The sequence below is a fragment of the Battus philenor genome, unplaced genomic scaffold (assembly GCF_028537555.1).
Source record: "Battus philenor isolate CCGP_79_NKW_IND1 unplaced genomic scaffold, ilBatPhil1.0.hap1 SCAF_19, whole genome shotgun sequence".
NCBI lineage: Eukaryota > Metazoa > Arthropoda > Insecta > Lepidoptera > Papilionidae > Battus > Battus philenor.
Window position 1 is genome coordinate 763564 of NW_027181681.1, and position 19855 is coordinate 783418.

Sequence of the window (19855 nt, forward strand, 5' to 3'; positions counted from 1 at the left end):
AACAAAACCGTTATATTTACGAGTTGAATTCTGTAGGAACAGCGAGTAATATCATAAAGATATTCAAATCATACTTCGGAGATACGTTGTTAAGTAATAAATAACTTTAAGGCTTAATATTTGCTTCCCTCGTATCATTTCAATAACTTAAAGTACCTCGTCGAAAGGTTAGTCGATTCGGAGCCCGATGCCGCCTACGAGGGATATGTCGAACTTATACCAGAAACATTAGTCGCCTTCTACACTCTACTCGATTATTCACACTTCATTAACCACGACTTTTTTCATCGTCGAATGATCACGCAAATGGATCGTCGGACTTGTCTCGACGAAAACAATTTAGTCGTACATTACCACAGATGATAAATGGTTCCGGTTTTTATGTTTAACATATAATAAATAATCACTTTAATGTATTTCATCGGATGTATAAGCTAACGCGTGTCTTAAGAGCTGCAAGTAAATTTAATTTACCTTTAAGAATTTACTATTTTTCATTTCAACCTTTTTAACTACTCAAATATTCTTTATTCCTTTTTATTTAGACATTTAGTTGTCATTAAAATTTAGATAACACTAAAGAATCTTGTAACATAGCTCGAAGAATTGTTCGTCTGATAGTAGGCAAGGCAAATTGTTTTTGTAACCAACGACCGCTGAAAGTAAGTTTCTAAAATTACGACCACGAACCCATCACTAGGTGAACCAAAGATAGATTGACGTTGTGTTTGATCTGTCGGCTTATATGATGATTGGATCTTGACTACCATGAACCAAATCACATTCCTCAAAAGTGCACTTACCTTTAATTATGTTTTTCCATAAGTTTCTCCATCTTACAATCTCGTATAGCTTTCACAATACTTTGCAATTAGAAAAAACCAATAGTTTATAAAGAAATAATGTTAAATTTCTCAAATGAGTTATACTATGTGAATTTTAAAATCACAAACGAGCGATATAAGTAGCACGCAATGGATCAAGAAATCAACCCAAATGCGTCTCAGATTATACGCGACCCAATCGAATTTGTTCTCCTTGATAATAAGCTTTATAACGCTGAATATAAGTGAAATAGATTCTAAACATACATATATGTTATCAATCGCAAGATCTAGGATATTTATCGAGTTATTGCGTTTAAAGATAAAGAAGGATTAACGTCTTCAAAATGTGGAGCACAATTCGTGTCTGAGAGGGGACATATGTAACTTCTTTGGATTTAATATTTTATTTATTTACCTTACTCTCCTTTTCTTAATATTTTACAGTAACATTCTTTAACTTAAAACAGATATATTAGAGTTAAAAACGCATAGAGATCAAAGAAAGGAAGCATTTAAAGTAATAAGTGAACATGATTGTTTTAACAATATTATTTAAAGGTAGGCTGTAAATAAACTCATCGCGCAAGGTAATTTCAGAAATGCAATTCGACTATCGGAAAATGATCAAAAGGCTTAGTATAATAGGAAAGAAAAATAGAAAAGCAGAATAACATCTCTCGATAAAATTCCAGAGGGAAAAAAAAAATCCGTAACGGAGATTAACAATATCGTCGCGACTGTACGTCGGGTGGAAAAATTCGCGGAATTTCGTTATTGAGCCAGACATCGAGTGGGACGCACGGATTAATACGTCCAACGTACCGCCAGCGCCTGCTGTACCACGATAAACGTAGATTATACCGGTACTGTCGCGCCCGTAATCCCACTTCCAAACTGATCGGAAGGTTTAATATGACATAATAACTTTGCGCTTTCTCGCATTATTGAATTTGGAAAAGACGGCACTCACGATCCGAACTTTGATACTACAAATATCCCAAGCACTTCACGTGAAGGGGTCTGAAATAGTTGAGGATCGAAGACTAATAAAAATGGAGACTCGATATCGCAAGGGCAGGGACAAGACGAAGATTGGAAAATTTCTAATAATAGAAATTATACCAATAACGGTAAACATAAAAGAACTACATAGATATTTCTACGCTAAAGTCTATTAGTTAAAACAAGAAGAAGTACAGATTTAATACAAACAGAACATTAAAGAAAGATTACTAGGTTCTAAGAAAGTTTGGATACTACCAATCAGAAGTTAGATTGAATTTTTAATGTTTTCTTTTATGAATACTTTATTATCTTCAGAGACAAACCTAAAGGTAAGTTAAGATAAGTCAGATATTTTTTTTAGTGATCATATACCAGTGGAATTTTCATCAAAAATCACATCGCAATGTTTCGAACCAAAAAAAAAATTATGTATATATTTTTCCATTATCACAAAATGAAGTATAGAGTTTGAGATATTTAGATGCGAGTAATAAGAGTCGGTTATTTAGTTTGTCCCGAACATAACCCAGGTAGCGTAGAGCTTTTTATGCGTGAGCTTTATATTGTTCCTGTGAAATTGGAGGCACCGCATATGGTGCAGAGCTCTCGGTTTTATTGCCCGATATTACTGCAACGGTGTTGTTATATTTTTTAGGTTATATTCTTTATTAGTATTGCCGTTAGTTCATTGTGAATAAAACTCTACGGACCCCAATCCAGTGACTTTGTGTCCGATCTGAAAAAGTCGAAATACTAAACATATATGTCTGACAAGGTTAACTACTTATTCTCTGTTGTTGTTGCTGCTAGTTCGAAGGCTTTTACAGCTTCATCCGAACTTAATTCACGGAGCGGAAGGTTCTGTAATTTAAAAATAAAACTGGTAGAGCGCGTACCAGTTACACGATGATGCTTGTACATATCAAAGCGCTCTACCCGTCTAGAGCTGTGAATGTATTCATGATATGTGCATGCAGCTTGGGACGGCAGCGTGGACCATAGGCGAGCTGAGGAGGATCCAACCGCCCACACTGTTCACGGTTAGGGGGCTGGCGGCCGCTGATGGTGAACCAAGCCTGGGATATCATCATTATCTTCATGTCTCTCTGTAGACCCCGTTACAAGGCCTTATCGTCATATCACCTGCATTTATCCCTCTACTGTTTCCATACTGTTTGTCTGGAACAAATTGCCCCGTGTGATAAAACTGCCCACTATACTTTTTTTCTTTAATATTACGCATTCACTTATATATTTTATTTTTGGTAAATGCAAGAGTATCACATTAAAAAGAGTTGGAGATATATTTAGATAAATATATTTATATTTCAAAATGTAAAGTTTTATTTTACTGTTACTAGTCAAGTCTGAATCGTAATTTCGAAAATAACTCTAAAATACAATTAAATAATTAATATTTCGTAGTTGAAATGTTTTGATATTTCAAGAACCGTCCGAAATGATTAGGGGGAAAACTTTTTTAGAGGAAAGCTTTGGACGAGTGTTTTCATTTTTCAAAGTAACTTTGTAAAAGACGCGGGACATCTGCCGCTTTCAAGTATAAATGTTTTGGAAAAATCAGCTTGACGCTTCGAACACTATGTCGTATTAAATTTTAACAGGATTGCTTTTTCAGAAAAAAAATTATCTTAATACTCTACCAGTGGCTGCAATCGGTGATTGAAGACATAATAATATATACAGGGTGATTGGGTCTACACGTAAAGACTTTTTTTATTTGACCCCAGTTATTGGGATCCTCTCGTACCCCCTATCTTGTGTGGGATAGGGACTATTCAACATTATTTAATTTTTTCACATATTTTTTTATTTTCATTATCGTCTTTCATACATCGTATGATCTTTCGTTCTTTTCATTCTTGCCACAACTCTTCTGTCTTTCCCTTTCGCTCTGTAAAGCCTTTCATACATCCCTCATTACTCTTTTACATTTTTATTATTTTATTTCTATATAGGATTATTACAATATCACTTGGTTTTATATTTTTTTTATTTTTTGTTGTTTACATTTTTATTAGCTTTTATTTCTATATATTACTATACTTATTATTTTTCTACAGAGTAGGAGGAACTCTTCTTTGGTTTTTTCTTCTCTTATCAGGGAGGCTATTGATTCCTCCCTGATTTTCACACCAGACCGGCACTCGAAGTCGAACCGGATTCCCCCGAATGCGGGACACTGGGCCACAAGGCACGTAAAGGCTTTAAAGGTGTTAATATATACAAAATTTATAAAAAAAAATACTTTAAAGCTTTCACATATATTTCCATTCACTCTATATAGGGTAATCACTGTGAAAAGTTTATTTTTAACTTCATTACAAAGTCTGAATAGACATATAGTAAACGATAACTAAATTTAATATGTAGTAATCCGAATTTTGAAAAAAGACATTTAGTTAAATATGTCTGAAACCTGATTTTTGGATATGGTGTACTATACACTGATTGGTAGCAAATGAGCTAAACATTCACTCGTTTACAGCTATAATCAAACATCCTGTATATGTTTATTCGTTACAAAAGGTGACTATGTCGTATCTACACCGAAACTTGGCGATCTAATGTCACAATTTTGAGAAGTATCTTAAAGGCGTCGCATTGATAACAACATCGCTCCCGGTTTAACGACCTCTGTGTTTGAATTACTGTCATAACTGTTCACATGTAGACAATGTGCTCACACACACACGTACGTGCGTAAATAACGTGTTAGCGTTACGTCTGTGTGAGTTCAGGGAACTCGGCGCTGAGTGTTCGCTTGTTTATGAAGTGAATCTAATCACCGTTCATTTATTGTACCGCGTAACCTAAATAATAATTGCTGGATTATTCAAATGCCAACATTGTCTTACTCGCATGGTTTGGCCTTTGCTTATACGTTTCATTCGCCTAGACCATAGGTTCTCAACCTTTTATGACCTTTTTTCTTTATTTTATATTTCTCACTTCAAGGCAAATGATCATCAACTGTCAAGTTAGTCCGCTAGTGGAACGCCAGGAGGCGCATTTAGTTTTAAATAAATTTAAAATTAGAAACGAAAATTGCACGGCTATCAGTATGTATATTCCTGAATAAAGACTTCCGTGTTATGATCACTCCAAAAAGTTTTACCTCCAAGAGACGTATGTACTAGCAATGTGTTTTACAATAGGTGAATATTCGCTAACATAAATATAATGATAATTAAATATGCCTATTAGCTTTTAACAATAAAAAAAATTCTCTTTCTCTATTCTCTCTATCTCTTTCTTCTACGTCATAAGAAGAGTCGAATTTTATAGAAACTAGAATTAATTTGTGCTCCCTTATAATAGCCCTCTACGACTTATAGATACAATATGATAGCCAACCGCAAACTTATACAGTTTTTTATCTTATGATCATTTCAAAATGCCCGTAATTGAGCAGAATAAAAATAATTTACTGCCTCTATTATTACATAAAAAATTTCTATAAAATAAGAATATTTAATTTCGAACATTTTTTCAATAAATCGACCTGCCACGGCCTTAAAGAAAAATAAGAAACATACAACCTAGAAATTTACATGAAAAAATATTTTATGTTACTTTTATTAGAAAGCAAAAGTTTGAGAATCTGAGGGCTTAAATCACAAGGGCCCATGTAAAATGTTTCATTACAATTTTCATTACAGACATTAATATATTGTCAAACAATGCCTTATTGTAAATTGTTTTGATAAACATTTCTAATTTCGTTTTTATTGTTAGTAGTATACTTTGACAATGGTAGTCTTGTAGTTATTGTGGGTTACGATTGTAATGGGTTCGATGTCCTATAAGATTTTACAAATATAGCGAATTACAAAGGGTCAAGGTAAATATTAGGGAGGTAATGTCGCTTTCTTAAGTTAAATTCACACAACTACACTCTTAACAAGTTGTTATATATACGATATATTCACCTTCGTTATCAACAACCTTTACCATCTAAATAACATTTGCGGTAAAAATCAATCGGTTTTTCTGTAAAATATGTCGACTTCTTTCCGGACCCCCTAATATTATGCTAAAATTTATAGATCAGATGTAAATTCACACCGAATCTGATATATTGTCCCAGTGAAGGCTTTGTTCCCAACAGGCGACTTCAAGAGCTATATTCGATACATTCAAATCATTATCATAGATAGGCTATATTTACAAAATTATACAAATATTTAATTATTTTTGATTTAATATATCAATGATAAAAATCAAAAATTATTTCCAAAAATACACTGTCATTTTGTTTTAAATAATATCAAATATTTTACGTTTAGGCAATAGTGTTTTGTTAACTGTGTGTGTTTATTAGGGAAAATCTATCAAACACGTTGTTTTTATCACTTTTCCATTTCACACTCTCCTAGTACCTTAAAAATATATAAAATCACCTTATTGGTATATCCAATAATCAAAATATATATGCCAATTTATATATATGTATATAAGTTCAAATAATTTCGTGATGTAATGCTATATTTGAAGATATTCCTCACATAGAGGTTGCTAAAGGTATCTCGATCTTGCTGCGAGAGCGTGCACGGAACTGAGAGATAAGCTCACAGGGTATATCAAATGTCTCCTATGATTTATCAGTTATATGCATTTCGAGCAGATGTATTCGTGATATCTCTGTGTTCACTTGCATTACTTGCTACATTATATTTAAGTTTTATTTAAATTAACCATGCTTTTTATTATACTTGATGTAACTTGGAAGAAGTTAGTAAATGTTAAAGAGCGAAAGAAGAGAAAAGAAACTGTAAAATAAAAAGAGAACTGCCAATACCCAACAAAATAGGAGGTGGAATGAGAGGTTCCAATAGCGGTGGCCAAAAAAAAACTTGAAAGAAGAGTGTACTTGGAGAATGGCACCATCACCTCCCTAGTGGTACTGCTTACTTATTCTCGGTTGATGTTGATGCTGTTAGCTTGAAGGCTTTTACAGCTTCATTGGAACTGAGTTCACGGAGCGAAAGGGTCTGTGAACTTAAAAATAAAACAAAATCTGGACGGACGCGTTCCAGGTGTACGAAGTCCTTCGTAGTATCTCACTATACCCGATTAGAGGTGTTTAGTGTTAACATTATGTATGTACGGCTCGGGACGGCAGCGTGGACTATAGTAGAGCTAAGGTGGGATCCAGATCCAACCTCATTTCGCCCTGGTGGAAGAGAGAGAGTGTCGCCACATCTTTTTGAAGTTTTATCTAAAAATATAAAGAAGATGATAATTAAAAATGTAATATAGATCGAGTAAGAATAAGGACAAATAAAAATCAAATGCGAAAAATAGAAGAGTAACAGAGATTGCCATGCCACGTTTGCTCTTATAAACATTTTCCCTACTATGTAACATATATTAAAGTGAAAAAGAAACTCTTGTCGAGTCCACTTTAGAATTGCCCACCTAAACAATCACATTGCCCCCCCCCCTGTGGGATGTGGGCTTGGGAATCGCTGGTCAAAAAATTCATATATATTGTGATAAATATCACGAATATTTTGTTTGGTATACTTGTCAAGTGGTACTCATTAAATAAAAATGAATTTAAAATTCAACACGATAATGTTTATAGAGTATTATGTTCCGCGTGGTAACAACTTGCTACATCTGTGGATTGTTAATGCAGCGAGCGAATATAATATGCAACCGCAGAAATAATTGAAATGAATGCTCTTTAGGTATCTTTTACAATACCGCAATATGCGATTTATTTAGTAGTTGAATACACATATTACTTCCAAATGATTATAAAGTTTTAGCTTTTTATTGTCCACTTGTATATTTTAAAATATGCATATGCTGTTCTAGATCTTCACGATCTTGAGAATTTAAATATTTGAAATAAACTATAATTGTAATGTTAGATATATTTGTTGGTCAAAAATAATACCGGAGGCTTCCAGCAACGTCGAGTAAATCTCCATACTTAAATTATTCACTCTCGCAATCCGAGCAAAGCCTTCCAACGCCCGTTCCTATAATATTAAATTATGCCTCCAACTGTACCATTTCGAAATGGAAAATTGTATCCGCCCATATGTTTTGTGCCGCTACATGTTTTCAATAGTTCGCTGTTATAAAATTCTGTTTGTCGTCTCTTTTAATGCAATGCTAGTGCATATGCGCTGTCTTTATTAATCATGCATCATTATTACTCGTCCGCATAATAGCGAAATGGATTCTCATCGTTTTTTTAAAAAAAAACATTCACTACTGCACTGCACTTTTATTATCGGTAATTGGAAAGTGTGGAGAGAATTCTGGTATTTGTATCGTATTTAAATTTGTTTTAAATACTCTATATCTAATATATCAACAAACTTAGACACATTAAAGAAAATAAGTCATATATATATATATAAATTAGTTCACGTTCTTCTACTCGGGAACCTCAACTCCCTAGCAGCTATCTTGTCTGCTACTTCTGTGCCAAGGTTTTTATTTAATCATCATTTACAATATTAATACAATATATCATGATAATGAAAAAAATTTTTAGCTGACAGACGGCCACTGCAAGGTATATGTCTCCCATAAACATTGACACGATGATCACCACCTTCACCATGTTGGTATACCTATATAAGTCGCGTATACCGGCTGGTGGTCACCGTGATCAAAAAATACTTCGAGCTAGGTGTTCTTAGTTCTTTGCAATTATTAGACATAAAAAAATTGAGACGTAATAATCTTATATCGTTTCCAAAGTAATTACGAAAGCAATTTAGTGGTTCTACGGGTGTGAATGTCACTTGAAGAATGTCTCTAACTTAGTCTAGACATAGATATTAATGTGTTACTTTAAAAAGGTCTAGACATACGTTCCCGTATAGCGCAAATTAAAGCCCTGTGTACACTGTCCGGACTTAAAAGATCCCGGGATAGTAAAACATATCCATGATTATAGTATCATTGTTTGTGATCTAAAAATATATCATATATTTTGAAAGTAATGCAGTTTAGTAACTAAAATATTATACAGGTTGATCACACTTGTAAAAGCTCTGATGTATAGTTGAACTATCAGCAGACAAAACTCTTGCCCCTATTTCAAATCACCCTGTATATAATTATTCTGATATTACATAAATTTATTTATACATGGAATTCGACATGGCAATAATTTCTGGCAGTACATTCTACAGGACAGATAGAACATAATAATTAATGTGATATATATAATTCGGAATTTTAAAAACGCATCATTTTACAATACTATTATCATTTTATTTATTATATGTAGAGCTTTAAGGCGTTTACATGTATAACTGACGATGTGTATAATAAATATGTATATACAATATCCGTTTTTACTCCGGTACGGCGTACCAAAAAAACGCAGCAGTAAAAACAACAATGGACCGAATTCGTGGTTTTAATTTATTCTTTTTCCAATTCCGGATTCGGTGCCATTATTCTTGAACATGCTAACACTTTTGCTCCTTTAAATTATACGAAATTCAAAAAGATGTTTTTGAGCAAATCTCTAAAGTTGATATTATTTTAATATCTTTGAATAATTCCTCTAAAGTGAGTATATTTCTTTAAAAAAATATTAATAATACTTATATATAACATAATAATAATAATACTAAAAAAAATTTTTCGAAACTTAACTTATATTAAAAAATAAAATTCTGTTATTCAACATTTGAACTTATATCTGAACTCTTATCGATTGTCAACTTTATATTTATTTATTTTTAACTCTACTCTGCTTCGCAAGGTGTTATAGTTGTATAAAAGAAGCAGAAAGAAACCACAACACACCTTTTAATAAGTGTAATACAGATTTATTCATATACACTTTGTTAGATATAGCCTAAATCAAAACAAATCAAGCGAATGATGTCGTCAAGGATTCGTGTCATTTAAATATTCGTTTATTGAATAACAAGCCTTTTTCCCGTGAATTTATTTTAATATGCGTTTTAAATTTTGTAAATCCTATGTCAAAAAATGTTTTGTGAAATTTTATTAAAAAATCTGATTTTTTATATATACTATAAATGTATATGTAATGTAAAGGAAGCATGTGTAACATGAAAAAATATTATAAACGGATGTAATAGTAAAAACAAAGGCACGGGCACTAATGTCTGTGGAATATAGATTCTAATAGGTTCTTACGAAAGAGGCATATGTCCACCAGTGGACATCTTATGATATAAAATTCCGGAAAAAAAAATTACAGTTGTAACTTTTTTAATAAACTCCGTTACAGCGGCATTGTTTTAAGGCTTTCGTTGTTTACGTCCGCTATCAAATTAAGATAAGGAAAGTTAACGCACCGAAGTCAATTTGAAGTCATTGTTATGTAATGCCTTAGTGACTACAAAAGGGCACTCAGTTTTAACACCCATGAATATCATTATATCCCTGATTTGAATACTCTATGTAAACAAAGTTCTAAATAGGTCAGTTTAGTTTGCAAAATTTACAGAAAGATATTAACGTTAAACTCATAGTACAGTAAGTCAAAACTGTGATAATATAACCAACTATGATGATGTTACAAACTGTGATGGTGTAACAAAATTTGATGATGTATCAAACTGTGATAATGTTACAAACTATGAAACAAACTGAAAATGTAACAGAGCGGTCTAAGAACCAGGACGAGGGCAGCAAATTGATGCACGGAAGAAGATTTGAATGTGAAGAAACATAGAGATTATAAATGTGATTATGAGTGAGATAAAACTAAAAATACTTTACATTAGTTTTAACGCTATTAAAAAAACTCATAGTATATACATATAAAACATAACGTAACAGAAAGAGTACGAGACAGTAAAACGCAATGGAAAACAAAAACTCCTCGCAAATAAAATAATTAAATATATTAACAATTTTATTCAACAACCCTTAAAATAACTAAAAACATATCTGTCCGAGTATATATTATACCATCCTTTGTAATTCTCCAATTTGTGGTCAGATTAAACTTTAAAAAAAATTACAGTTGAAAGTTATTAGTGTAACTTAGATCGAAGAAAATGCAATCCTTTGTTATTAATGACAAGTTAAAATTTCGAACAAGGAAGGAAAGAAAACGTAAGCCTCTGTATCAAAACATCCGAAACAGTGTACTTTGAAGACTCGACTCTATTGTAACAGATATGCAAAGAGTTCCGTTTAATAAAAGAAAGAAATAGTAAGAAAAGGACCAATATTTAGCCACTTCCGCACATGCAATGGTAGTCGTGCAATGAAATGCACCGCCCGCCAGCCCGCTGATAAATGCGTATGCGGCAAACAATGCGAATCACACAACCGCCACCACCAAATTACTCAACACGTGTTTCACCCCTCCACGGGGCATCTTCAGGAGTTATGTTACACTGATTAGTGCCAAACAAAGAGTCTCGTCTTGACTGGAGGGCGGTGCACTTTGTTGCACAACTACCATTGCATGTGCGGAAGTGGCTAAATATTGGTCCTTTTCTTACTTAGGATGGACTTCCGCGAAGTAACGCCTGATTCCATTAAATATTAAAGAAACACAGTAACCTAAAGTAACTTGGCTCCGTTAGTGTTCAAGTTTGAAAGCGAGTTTCTCTTGTGCATCATTTAAGTCGACATCGGGCACTGCATTAAACGCATCTCTGTTTTTAAAGTCCTCGATGCGGTTGCCGGCGGACCACGAACGGCCGCAGCTCGGAATACTTGGCAAGGGATACCCGTCGGCACAATAAAACGAACACAACACTCTGTTGCGTCGAACACGCAACTGAAAAGTATTTGATATACGTTCACATAGGATGCATCGAAATTAGCGTTATGGCTCAGAAAATCTCTTTAGACAGCTACGGTACGAATTTATGGTATTTCTACAAGCCAACAAACAGTTATTATTATACACGCAAACGCAGGATTTGAAACAATATTATAGAAGTTTGATTAATTTTGCTCTTATATCATGACTTTTGCGTTAAATATAAACCTGAACGGTTTCCTATTTGCAAAATAAACAATTAAACGCTCGAACGTTGAAACTCAACGTCCTCGAAGCCCTTTAAACAAATCGGTCCACTTAACTCTATATTTGCAAAATTCCTTCGTTCGGACCCCTTTTTGGGGTAAATTTGACAAATAGTTGTCGGACTAATAAATTTTCATTGAAACTTCCTTCCCCCCTATAACTTTCCTCGCCAGTTTCAAATTGGGACATTTGAGAAAGTCAAAGCTAACTTAATTAACAGTTGAATTACTCTGTGCTTAAGTACGATTGTAACTTGAGTTATCGCGAGATATTTTTTTCGATATACTAGCTCACCGTGTACCTTCTTATATTTTTCCTTTTCTGTGCACCAAGTATATATTAATAATGAGATAATAATGACTTCTTCGTCTCCGTAATAAATCGAGCCGGTAACAGCTTCGCAGCATCCGCGGTTGTGATTTACGAAGATGACATTAGCTGCATGATTAAGATCGTCAAATCTATCTTACTTCATATAAGGTGAAATTTCATATAAAGTGTAATAGATTGTACTTCCAAATATACATCATCAAATTACCTTTCCCGTGATTTTGTACCATCATTACCATTAACTTAGATCGACTTCGATTTAGTAGATCATAATTTTATATTGATGTAACTACATTTCTTTTATGATCATTGACCGCAGTTTTTTCTCTTCATTTACTAACAAAAGAAGAAATCGTGCTACGGCAACCACATGTATATTCCAATTTCTGTAAGAATATCACATTTACTTTTTAAAACTGGGCCAGTTGGACCTGGTGACTGTCTTAACAATAGGAACATTATTACTATGACCTATTATTACTTAGATATAAGATAATGGTAGCCCAGATGTAGAGAACTGAAATTTTGCAATCGTATACCTGCCTTTAATGCATGGCGATTATAGTATATACCTCCATAAATATTTTTGAGAAGACCTATGCCTTGCAGTGGCCGTCTAGAAGCTGAAACGACAATGATACAAATAGGTATATATATAAAGGTAATAGATTCATTTATTATATTGTTGTGTTTATAAATATATTTCTATTATCCCCAACTATACATATTATCCATACATGTTTCTACTATTTCTATACATACTATTTCACATTATCCTAGGCGAAGCATTAAAATCGCTTAAATCAAAACTTTTTTTAAAAATAAGGTAGAAAAGCATAGAAGAGACCATAGAACAAGCATTAAAGTAATTGTGCATTCTAAAAATGTATTTATGACAAAAAAAATTCTTTCTACTTATACCAAGAGAAATTTAAATTTCAAAACGCAATATTAAGTTATGAAGGTTGATATATATTCTCTAAATATATGTGTTTGTTACTGTATTTTACAAGCAATTACTTTGTGTTTTCATTAGATTGAATCAGTTCAGTGTGCATTTATAAATATCTGTTTTTTTTTCGTTAACAACGCCTTTATCGAACAATCCGAGTAGCCTTGAGTTTGTAATTAGCCGACTGTGAAATCGTAATAAGACCAGACGTAAGTTTTAAAATTCGAAAAATTGTTAATTGATTTGATTACATGCAATTGTTCCAATTTACAATGAATCGTTTAATTGTTCTTTTTTTTATTGGCATATAAATTACATTTTGTACAAGCAAAATGCTTCAATTATAACAACTTGTAACTATGTAAGATATATTTCACGGATCCAAACAATCATGAAACATTCATATAGTGGAACAGTAATATAGTATTTAAAAAATAAATACATTTAAAAAACTTTTAAGTTAAACGGTTTTTTGATACCCATATTGTGGTGGTTATGGAAAAATATGTACCTTGTCCGCCATATTGGAACGGCGTCCATCTTGAATTTTAAATTTTGACATAATCATCGTGTTTTACTAGTGTAGCCCTTTCATTTCATACCCATATTGAGGGGGTTAAGGAAAAATACGTAATCCGCCATTTTATATCGGCGGCCATCTTAGATTTATAATGTTATTGATTTTCTTATATTATATTGTCATCTAAATTAAATGTGTGTACCAAATTTCAGATCAATCTGACAACGGGAAGGTGCTTAAATTTCAATTTCTAATTTTGGTCCAAATAAATTCCGTACGGGTTGAATTAAATAAAACCGTTTAATAATAGAGTATAAAAAATTTATAGAAAAGAAAATATCAAGTGAATATGGTTCAGTTCGCAAATTAAATAAGTCATAACTTAAACTTGACGGAAACACCTTTTTAAAAGTTTCATATTAAGTCTACCTGGCTGCAAGCGGTGGCGTCCGCGGTCCCGGGAGCTCGGGAGAGTTTCTAATAAAAAAAAAAAAAAAACTGTCTGACACCGAGCGGAAACTTTCTCACTCGCGACATCGGCAGCCAGTGAATTACGGGACTTCCCCTCCCCGTCGGTTGGATGAGCTGAAAATTTTCAGCGTAAATTTAATATTTCATGCGCCGGATACGAACTAACTTATTGATACAGACGTAAAGATGGTAAAGTTTGTAAGTGAGAATGCTTCTCCGAAACACTTGCCGTGGAATCTTGCAAATTGATAATATTTTTTACTTTCAATAATGACATTATAATTAAACAGATAACATATTCTTATTCTAATTCAACAATATTTTTTTATGAATACTGCTATTAACAAAATTCTTAAATATTTAACCCGATTCGGGTGACTCGATTTCGTTCTCTAGATCTGTTTTCAATTTAGTGCTGTCTTGAATTCTTATTTTTGGATTGTTTTTAAAATATTTCTCTTCTGGAATACTAAAAAATTGAGCTCATGTTCCTTTTTTAAATACCTTCAATTATCTGTTATGCATATCTCTGATTTATATGTTCACTTATTTGATTTAATATAAAATATCAATTCAAAAAACCACACCGTTCCGAAATAGCTTGATTTGGAAATAAAATTTCATCTTGCCTTTTTTTACAACCGTACATTTCGTTTGTGTAGTTGTTTGCCCCGAGTTCGGGCTGCGAAGTTCCCTTCGGTCGTGTTGTTCGAAAGTTTTTTTTTTCTTCTTCTGCTTTTAGCTTTTTCCACAGTTTTATAGTCATCGTCGAATCGTCGATCGTCTTATTTTCTTTCTTGTAACGCGACTCTAAGTCGCTATTATTTCGCGGATCTTTTCGAATTTGTTTCCTTAATACTGCTTTGTTGGCGTATTTTAAAATTGTAACCAAAGGCGAGGGTTTCTTTAACATTTATTCAGTAACAGATACTGTTGACGGTGACATTTTAACGGTTTTATTTATATTTACCATGACTATATCGTAAGAATATCATTGCTGTACATAACCCGCCTCCTGGGTGGATGTTCTACGCTGCGGTTACAGGTGCCAGGTATACAGGTCCAAACTCCTGTGCTATAACGGTTGCTTGCTCTGGTCTGCAGATCTTCGTCTTCTTTTTAGCTGACAGACCTCCACTTAAAGGTATATTCCTCGCCTAAAGTTCAATACGATGACAAATATTGTACTGCCTGTATTCAGCCTCTTTGCACAACCTTAACTATGTTGAGAACGCGCAAATAAAAGTAATGTGAAAAAAAAAATCAAATGAAATAAAACTACTCTGTCCTTCTCAAAGATAGAGGTCCGAGAGACCTCCAATAGTGGGGTATAAAAAAACTTAACTATATCGTCGGTTCAACTAGTAGGGTCCTAGTCAGATCGTATTTCCTTATTCATAATCCAATGATTAAAACTTGTAGACTAGGATATGCAATCAAACTTTTAATCACTAGTTTTAGTTCAAGGTTTAATGTTATATTACCTTTTTAAAATCAAGTTACCCTTCTTATCACATATCTAATGTTATTATGAAATATATTAGCTTATATAATAAACAGAGTAATTTATGTAACTCCAATTTGAATTAAGACGGCGGGTCCTTTAGCGCTTCGCCTCATGAAATATTAATTGCCTTTGTATAGTTTAAATTTATTTTATCGCCAGACGTTTAGTGTGCTCGAAGTAAGCGAGCGTGTTTACAAAGAGCATCCAGACAGTAGGATCAACAAAGTCTTAGTGTGTTTTATGAGGTAGAAAATTTTAACTCCGTTCCATACTTTGCTCTATGATAATAAAGCCAATTGTACAGAAACTTGCGAAGTTTCGAGTCCAGAAATTTTCGTGAGCGCCGGCAAAGTTCGCTCGGTCTCTAAAATCGACTGGCTTTTATTATGTCACATACAAATTTTGAATCTCACTATCTTGAAGTATAACGTAATCATTAATTATTAGAATTATTAAAGCGTTGAAATGATTGCGATAGAGTTTTACCCGAAGCTAATCTGATTTGTTGTACATACGGAAAACATTTACCCCTTTGAGCAATCTTCTACTTCTTGTATCTCCTTTGCTCCTAAAATACTTTTACTCTTGTATTTATTATGTACCTCATATTTGTATGTTTAATTACATTCTATTACAATTTTTTTTGTTACTATACATAGGTAGTTCATATTTTATTAAATTTCTGATTCTTTTTCAATCTATAAACATATTAAAATAATATTAGAAAATGAAAACGGCAAACGGAAATCCGAAGTCTACAAGAGCCAAAACACATTCCAACAAATAGACTCGTTTAGTTTGAAATATCCAACACGGTCACGTCTTTGATAGTATTTGCTGAAGTGCATCTGAATTTACATTTAGATGCAGCCGTGGATTCACGTGTATTGTTAAACCAGTTAGCTTACACAGCGCTCGTGGCCGCACGGATGTTTGTTTTAGAACGTTAATCTTTCCCTAACGTCGGGGGGCCAGACTCATCTCCGTTGGTACCTCACACTACTACATTACACATCTTACATTAAAGTCATAAAAAGCATACCATACAAAGCATCTGACTTTTCTTTGGGCGTTTTAATACTAATTATGTAACTTTACTAGAAATAATATGAATTAATTTGTGGCAGTAAAAAGTAAATAATAAACAATCAATAATGTAGTAGTTCGAATATCGAAATTGTCTTTTCTTATTTTATTATCATTACGTCATTTAACATTTCTGAAACCAATAGTTATTGGATATTACAATTCATAATCATGTGTAGTAAATGAATCTACTATCACGCATCTGAATACTTCAAAAATGAACTGTTTTTTTTTGTTTTTGCTCTATTGAAGGTATAGAAACAAAGTGTGAAAAGTGTATGCTAACATGTCATTTATTAAAGTCAATCCGACTTTTCTGAAGAAGGACAGTTTAATTTTAATAATCAATTGATAGTTTGGTTTGGTAAGTTGAAAAGTTGAAATGGTTTATTTTAATGTATCCAAGATCACTGAGGAAATTTTCCTTGATACGACAAAATCTACAAAAAAAATTGTGATGTTTTCATTTAGAATTTTACTAACCGAACTTTTATAACCGGTGCTTTCTTCGAGAAATATAAGCAATAACTTCACAGCAGCTTCACAATAAATACGTAGAGACTCTATGGAGCGCAGCAAGCGACTGGAGGTGGACGCACCCATAAAAGTGGGACCCCAGACTGCATTATGCTTTTACATGCTCATAAATTGTGACTGTGGAGGAGCTCTAGCGATACAAACCAAATACAGTCAAGATATCATTTCCAAGGCTTCCAATCTCTATTGTAAAGATTCTGATTTTGAAACCGTTGCCGCGTACAATGAAAACTATGTGTCATTGACCTTTTATTTTTCGCTATTGTTAAACTAAAGTAGATAAATACGACGTAAGAATTATTCAAATTATACTACGAATATGTTAATTAATGTGACTAAATAGAAGTAAATTTCTTAGTTTAGTAATTTCTTGACATTAATGACATTTTTCACGTGTACCATTTTATATATATGGATACTAAATTTCTTACAACATTTATGCATTCATCATTACCGCATTTCTCATGTACATTGACAAAATTTTATATCACGTGGGTCTATGATTGTGTTCGTACCTGTAATATAAGATCAGAAACCAGTTAAGTAAAATACTATCAATGCTACAGTCTGACCTTAAGAGATTTTGTCACTGCCATATAAGTTCGAGAGACGGTTTTTTATTTCGTATTTTATATTGTATCGTATTAGATCATTTGTATTATATTAGACTTGTAATTGTCATTGAAAATATTTCTAAAAATTACAATATATTCGGATACTTATATATCATTTTGGCAGTTACCCTGTAGCTTGCTTGTTGCTCATTTGATTTAATCTATTTGTTTAAATACTTCACAAAATGTTACTTGTTGAATTATTTAAATCGACTATTTTTCATAATTTACTATATATACTTCTCTAGATGAACCATATGCAGAAATGCATCGAAAATGGACAAAAATTACTTTATAATATTCAATATCAACCGTAGAAACTTATATCATTTTTATATAGATTCAGTTAAAGAAAGATATGTATGTAAGAGGAATTAAATGACATATGATGCTAACGTTCTCAAAGAAGTGACCAAATAGGTCGTCAGATCCCGAAAAAATGCGACGTATTAGCATAACAGATGATGTAGTAGAATGACTGAATAATGTACAGTTAGAGTTGAAGAATGACACGAAAGAATGGAGGTTTTAAATAATGCAACTTCGGCCAATGTGGTTAGCCATTCTTTAGAGAATAAAGAATAAAAAACAATGATTAGAAGATAAATATTTTTTTTTACCTTTGTAGTTTCAGTTTAGGAAAGATCTGAAAGAAATTTAAAGTAGAGGTAGAACTAAAAGTTCTAGATATAACAAAAATCATACTTAACGTCAAGTGAGAACCACGCAATTTTAATTTATAGGTCGATGTTTTAGGCAGAAACTTTGATCCAAATAGACTGTCACTTCTATGTTGTTAGTCTTGGATAACCTTCGGACCTCAGCTGCAGGCGATATTCTTGAATACGTTATGACGCAGGAAGTCACGAAGCGTTTGCGTTCAATTTAAGAACCAAAAACATAAATTTCACATTAATAATGCTTCACCGCACTTGGAATTATTCATAATTAAGTCTTTTTTTCTTTCAGTATTTTTCCGTAAGTTTATGTTTATACAAATAAATGATGGTCATGACGAGTATTATATTCAATTAGCTTCTGTAATCAAAGAGTAACGACATTTAGTAGCCCTAGTTACAAGTATGCTATCGACTATACTGATAGATGTAAAAGATATAAAGGTGAAAGTAAGTAAGTATTTAGCTCTCAATTAAAAACTATCTAAAAATTAAATATATCAGAAATAAACAACGTAATGATAATAAAGCAAGAAATCAAAATTTGAAAAACGACATATCAAAATCAATTATTGTTTACGATTTGCCCTCGAAAATAACTTAACATGACTTTCGGAATGATCAATTAATGAAAGTGTTTTTGAAAATTTAAAGATTTTTGATAAATGTGCTATACATTCATCCTCTAAGATTTTTAGCTTATGTTAAAAAAGACTTAAAGAAGGTTGAAAGTATATCAACAAGAGTTGAATTAGATTCGTGATAACTTGAGAAAGGATATAGAAAAAGTAAAGATCCACAATCTGTTAGAACGTAAACGGTAGATATGAGGTTTTATTATTACATATTTAGGACAAATTTTACAAATTTGTATCTCATACTTTTATATTCTGACTGGCAAACGGTGCAATCTTTAAAATCTCAATGCGGATAATAAATCCATTTAATGGTCATTTTTTAATATTCTTTTTTGTTAATAGCAAAATCTGTTTTACAATATCTAACTTGTCATTGCTAAATATGTTTTATATTTATTAGCGATGCATTGAATAAAACACACACAAGTTAAGATATAAAGATTCCATTAATTTCTGTAAAGTGAGTGATTTCTTCAAATTTAGGTAAAGAGGATACTTTTGGATCTGTTATATTTTTCTTAGTCTGATCTAAACATTGTGTGAGGTCCAATAGTTAAAGGGTCAACCAAGCTCTGGACACAAGAAGACACTTTTCATTCCTCTACTAACTGGAATACAGTGACACCAAAGTGACACTACAAGTATATTTGTGTAGACCTATACATAACAC

The 19855-nt window shown here is 32.6% G+C and overlaps 1 protein-coding gene across 2 annotated transcripts in view; it reads left to right on the forward strand.

The window, feature by feature from the left end:
* LOC137921591 (transcription factor sem-2-like) overlaps positions 1-19855 on the forward strand; it is a 111152-nt gene that overhangs the window by 66034 nt on the left and 25263 nt on the right. The gene's annotated exons all lie outside the window — the stretch shown is intronic.